Here is a 6,442-nt window from a genome sequence, read left to right on the forward strand (position 1 = left end):
ACAATTTCATGTTTCTTTGTTCTTGTTCTGGAGATCCTATTATTTGAATGTTGGATCTCCTAGTCTAGGCTTCTAAATTTCTCATCTTTTCCTTTCATTTTTATTTTATATATCTGGCTGCTCTGCTTTCAACATTACTTCCTTATTGTGGAAACTTTTTAAAAATTTTCTTGTCTCCTGTATGGTCTTAATTTCCAAGAACTCTTTTTAATTCTGAGTGTTTCTTTTTTATGAATCCTGTTCTTGTTACATAGATTTTATACATTCTGTTATTTCTCTGAGGATATTGGTGAGTTTTTTAGGAAGTTTTTTTCTCTGCATAATCTCTGTTTCCTCTAATTACTTTGTTTCATTAGTTTTAAATCTCTGTTTTTCATGTTAGGGCAGGGATCCCAAAACTTGTCTGCATATTAGAATCACCTAGGAAATCTGAAAAACTTCCAAAATCTAGGCCACATGCCAGACCAATTACACCATAATCTTTGGGAATAGGACTTAGAGATCAATATATGTGAAGCATTCCAGGCGATATTATGGGATTTTGTGGGACAATTTAAGATACTTCTCAATGTTTTCCTCTTTTGTCTTAAGATTCAGCTCTCCTGCTTATGTCTCCAGCTTCCAAAATTCTATCAGTGTTATCTTTTTTTTTTTTTTTACTGTGTGTTTGTGTATTTGTCATTTCACAAATCCCTTTACTGTTATTTTAATGGAGTTTAAGGAAGGAGCAGAGTGTGGAGTTTAGGAAAGAGTATGTTGAAAAAGTGAGTTTTGAACTGGAAACGTCCTATTGATATATTTTCAGGTATATTAGCAGTGATTTCACTTCTTATTCTAATAAGGGGTTACTAGTTCAAAAATAACCCAAATTTTCATTAAATATGACAGCACTGTCATATAGTCAGTTACACAATAAAACCTCATGTAGTCAAACTTTGCTAACCAATAATTGGTGATAATGGACTTGGGTAAAGTTTACTTTTGTTCTACTTGGCAGAGAGAGGATTTGATTTAAAAAATTAGTGTAAACAAGATTGTAGATTAGCAACCTAGGTAAGAGAGAAAATATTCAAAGATATTATTAGAACTTACATGTGGAAAGACAAACTAGTTCTTCTGATTACAAATGCTGCTTGTTGATGTGAATCTGATATGCATGTACTTGAACCATACTTTATTAGCTATTAATTTGTATTACTGAATTAAAAGAACTGGATTAAATTTGCACTTCTTTTTAAACAAATTTCATACTTTTTTTTAATAGACTTCCCAGGTACCTGAACTTGGAATTGTTAAGAACTTACTCTAATGAAAATAACAGAAAGACAAACTGTGAAATATAACATGTCATTTATAATTAATAAATCACTAAACACAGGCAAGAAATTTAAGGGCTATAAAATGCCATGCATTTTCACAGTCAATTAATACTTAATTATTTGGCACATTCAATTCTGTAGCTAGGTGGGAAAAATTACTATATTTAATTGCTTTCAAATTCACAATTTTACCTGTGAAACGGTGGCCTTCTTTTCATACTCTCAGGGACTATTATAAAAGATAGGGAAATTGTGCCTCAGTCTTCCAGTTCACAGAGTATTCTTTTATTTCTTTTTAATACTACCCATTGGTCTTTTCTTTCCTCCCTCTATTCTTTCTTTTCTTTCTTCCTTCCACCCTCTCTCCTTTCCCCTGTTCCTCCTTTCTTTGCTTCCTCCCTCCCTCCCTTCTTTCATTCTTCAATAATGAACATTCAATGTGCTGATTTTTATGAACAAAATTGACTAGAGTGTTTTCTCTCATGTGGATGGGTGTGACTCTAGGATATAACCCAAGATTTAGCTGCACTTCCTGCCCTTTGAAGAGTCTTCTTTGTGAGGAGTTCTGGCTTTCCCTAAGAAGCCCCAAGACTTTTGCTCAAAATTAACTTCCCACTTTTGCTCACTCCTTACTAGTAAGATCTGTCTGCAATACCAATCCAAAGTGATGCTGGTGGAATGGTGCAAAGAGAATGCCAAGTGGCCTTACAAAGTCACTTTAAGGCCTAATGAGATTAGTGACTTCCAACCTTATTAATGTAAAAGAAAAAAGTTCACAGACTCATAATAGCAACTATACTTCTGTTATTTCCTGTTGAGAAAATACATGACTGAAAGCTATTTTTATTCAGCGATTCTTTCAAGTAAGTCTGAATTTTACCAACCACACCAGTATAAACAAACATTTGAACAATAGTCACGCATTCAGTTCATGCTAATTTTTAGCCACTGTATCACTTAGGAATTTTATGTAGTTTTTAGAAACACAGCTCTAGCTATGGTGGATTAAACACATATAGATTTAGACCTTCATGATAAAGAAGCCCATATGTGTTGGTTTATAGCCAAGATCTCTGAAATTCTCTGGCCTTTCCTTCATGGTCCCAAAGTGGTTGCTGGAGCTCCTGACATGATATCTGCTTTTCTTGAAGCTTGAGGAAAGAAGGACAATGGAATGGCAAAAAAATTTCTTGCAAGATTTTTATTCTTTTATGCTTATATCTCAGTGGCTACCCCAAAGGAGGTTGAAGAATGCAGCACATTATCTAAGAGCACAAGTCTCTGTTAGAAGATGGGAGAGAGATGTTGCCTGGGCAATCTATGACACAGGCTGTAGACAATGCTGAGAGTGCATCTGGAATTATGGGCAGCAAGGGAGTTCTCAGTGTGTGGGCTAGATGTCCAGGATTTCTTCCATCTCTAACTCTCTTTAATTCTATGACATCTTGGCATGCTGAGCTTAGAGCATTTCTCTGAGGCAGCAGCAGATAGCGAAAAGAGCACTGAATGTAGATTAAGAAGGCATGGATACAAATCCTAACTATTGGCCAGGAACTTGGGAAAATTGCTTAACTTCTCAGAAGCTCAGTTTTCCCCTCCAAGAAGGAAATCAGAAATGTTTTCCCAGAGGCTCCTTGTGAAGATTGACTGAGATATTAAGAAACCCCTTAGTGCAGAGTCTTGCACACGTAGGTGCCCAGTCAATGTGACTTTGAGTTGAGGAGTGCAAGGTCATGGTCCAAACTCAGATTTGGGAACAACTGGGGGAGTGTTATATGCTGGACCTCTGCCTTGAATACCACTTAGTGGGTGGTGAGGTGGACCTGTCAGGGGTCTGTTTCCCAATACCAAACAGTGTGTCTCAAATGACTCGACCCCAGAAGCAGGTGTAAATTGGATTGCAGAGGTGTGAGGCCCGCTCTATCCTGCATATCTGTGCTCTGGAGGTCTGCATAGGTATCTGCTTTATATTTCACGATTTTCATTTTTTATACTAGTTAATTTACAGATGTTTGATCAGGTGTGAACTTCTACCAAGAAGACTATAAAAAAGCAATTTAACAAGTGAGTCTGAAAAGCCATATGAAGGGTCAGACTTTACACATATTACGTACTGGACTTTAAAAACGAACAAAGTTGCCCTTTCTTTTTCATTTCCTTGAGACACTCCTGGAAGGAAAGTTCAGGAGTTCAAATTGCCTATTTTGGGCTGCTGTCCAGGCAGCCACACCTCCCTGCCCTTTCTCACACTGTTCTCTTTCCCCAAAATGTTCTTTTCCTCCTATTCCCCTGGCAAAAACCTATTTATCTTTTAGGGCCTCATTTAAGCAGCATCTTCACTTCAAAACCTTGGTACCCAGGACCCAGGCAGAAGAAGTTCCTCTTTTCACTGTGCTGGTTGGTGTATTGCCTATCTTGCATCTTTCCCATAATAATATTAGGAGTTTATTGAGAGCTTACCATAAGCCCAGCACTGTCCTAAGTGCTTTACATATGCTCATTCATTTAATGCTCATAAAAACTTGATGAAGTAGCAACTATTATTATCCTATTCCAGATGAAAACTGAGGCACAGAAAGATTAAGTAGTTTACCCAAAATCACATAGCTAGAAAATGGCCAAGTCAGAATTTGAACCCAGGTTCTTTTTCTTTAAATTTTTTTAAATGTTTTATTTTATTTTTGAGACAGAGAGAGACAGAGCATGGACGGGGGAGGGGACAGAGAGAGGGAGACACAGAATCTGAAGCACGCTCCAGGCTCCAAGCTGTCAGCACAGAGCCGGATGCGGGGCTTGAACTCACGGACGGTGAGATCGTGACTTGAGCCGAAGTCGATTGCTTAACCAACTGAGCCACTCAGGCACCCCTGAGCCCAGGCTCTTAAACAATTGTAGCACATACATGATAATTATTTAATAATGTACTTATTATCAGTGTCCCTTACTAGGTTATAAATAGTTTTCTGTCAGGGGCTCTGTCTTATTCCTCTGAGCATACCCAACATTTTATCTTGAATGAATGAATATATATGTATACACATGCTAGCTTGGGATAACAAATTCAAACTGTACAGAAAACTCTAAAATGGACAGAGATTACTCTGGGGTGGGCCCAATTCATGTTTCTCTCTATGCAGTTAACACTGTTAGTCATTTCTTGTGCTTTCTTCTAGAAGTTTTTATGCACATTTCAGCATATATGCAAATGCTTTAAAGATTTATCCAAAAAGGATCATGCTTAAACACATCCTTGCTAGTATGTGCAAGTCTATTTTCAACTTAAAAAAAAAAAAAAGAAAAACCAAAGAAGAGGTGATTCATGATATTTTGATTATGATGCCTTGAAAAGGCATCCACAGACTTAGTTTCCATAAAAACTGTTGTCATTTGGGGCACCTGGGTGGCTCAGTGGATTGAGCATCTAGCTTTGGCCCAGGTCAAGATCTCATAGTTCATGAATTTGAGCCCCTCATTGGGCAGTCTGCTGTCAGCACAGAAGCCACTTCAGATCCTCTCTTCCCCAACCTCCCTTTGCCCCTTCCCCGCTTACTCTCTCAAAAATAATAAATAAAAAATAAAAAAAACCTGTTGTCATTTAAAATTATTGACCATAACACCAAATCCAACTTTTAAAATGTTCTAACTATGTGGTAATGACCTCAAATCCTTTGGGAAAGAAGAAAAGAAATATGGAAAAAGATAATTATCTAGCTTAAGCAATCCACTTATCAACAGTGCTTACTTAGAACCCTTTCATTTCTGTTATTCTGCATTTACAAAGAAGCATTTACTAGAGGGGTTTTTGTTTGTTTGTTTGTTTGCTTAGAAATGGAGCTGGGGAACTGAGACCTTTGAGCAGAGTGTGAAGTCTCTAAAATTCATGGCGGCAGGAGTCGTGGGAGCCTGGGCAGTGGGTGTGCATTACAAACCATGAGCTCCTGGCTAGTAAAGGTTCCATAAATCTTGGATTTGCCAAGGAACTTTAGTTTCACACATGCTCTGAGTTCTTCTACTGTGCAAACATCTCCTTCTCTGGCAGGGAAAACACCTTCATTTTCCATACGGTGCAAACATGTACCTCTTGCAGAAATGGAAAGAGAACATGAATTTCTGCAAAGGTGAACCAGAGAAGAACAATGTATTTGTGATCTTGATCCTTAACTATAGACTGGGAGCTTGACGCAGGACTAGCTCAGCAGAAAGCTTTGACAGATGCCCAGTAGGGATATACTCCTTTTCCTTGAGCAGATAAACTCTCCTGGGCTCAGACCTCTAATGGAGCCAGGACACCTTAACATGCCTTTACAGCCTTAACAGCCCTTTTTGTCTGTCCACAATTGTCTGGTTACCCTACTTTTTCTTCAGAAAATTCCCAAACAGCAGAACATATATTAGCTTTTATGATTTAAAAAAATAATGGTAAAATATAAAATATACTACCTTAACCATTTTCAAGGGTACAGCTCTGTGGCTTTTAAGTACATTTACATTGTTGTGCCACTATCACCACCATCCATCTCCAGAACTTTAAAAAAAATTTTTTTTCATGTTTTCATTTATTTTTGAAGGAGAGACAGACAGAGCATGACTGGGGGAGGAGCAGAGAGAGAGGGAGACACAGAATCTGAAGCAGGCCCCAGGCTCCAAACTGTCAGCACAGAGCCTGACACGGGGCTTGAACTCATGAACCGTGAGATCATGACCTGAGCTGAAGTCGGATGCTTAATTGACTGAGTCACCCAGGCGCCCCTCCAGAACTTTTTCATCTTGCAAAACTGAAACTTTTGAACCCATGAAACACTAACTCCCCATTTTCCCATCCTCCAGCTCCCAGTAACCACCCTTCTATTTTCTGTTTCTATGAATCTGACTCTTCTAGGTACCTTGCATATGTGGAACCATACACTATTTGTCCTTTTGTGATGGGCTCATTTCACTGAGCAAGTTTTCAAGGTTCATCCATGTTGTAGCCTCTGTCAGAATTTCCTTCCTTTTTAAGGCTGAACAATATTCCCATTGTCTGTATAGCCCATGCTTTGTTTATCTATTCATCTGTAAATGGATCCTTGAATTGCTTCCACCTTTTGGCTATTGTGAATAATGCTGCTGAGAACATGAATATA

At 38.2% G+C, this 6,442-nt stretch overlaps 1 protein-coding gene across 2 annotated transcripts in view; it reads left to right on the plus strand.

The window, feature by feature from the left end:
• Positions 1 to 6,442, plus strand: part of MYLK4 (myosin light chain kinase family member 4) — an 86,592-nt gene that overhangs the window by 26,968 nt on the left and 53,182 nt on the right. The window lies entirely within an intron of this gene.

This window comes from Panthera onca, chromosome B2 (assembly GCF_046562875.1).
Source record: "Panthera onca isolate mPanOnc1 chromosome B2, mPanOnc1 haplotype 2, whole genome shotgun sequence".
NCBI lineage: Eukaryota > Metazoa > Chordata > Mammalia > Carnivora > Felidae > Panthera > Panthera onca.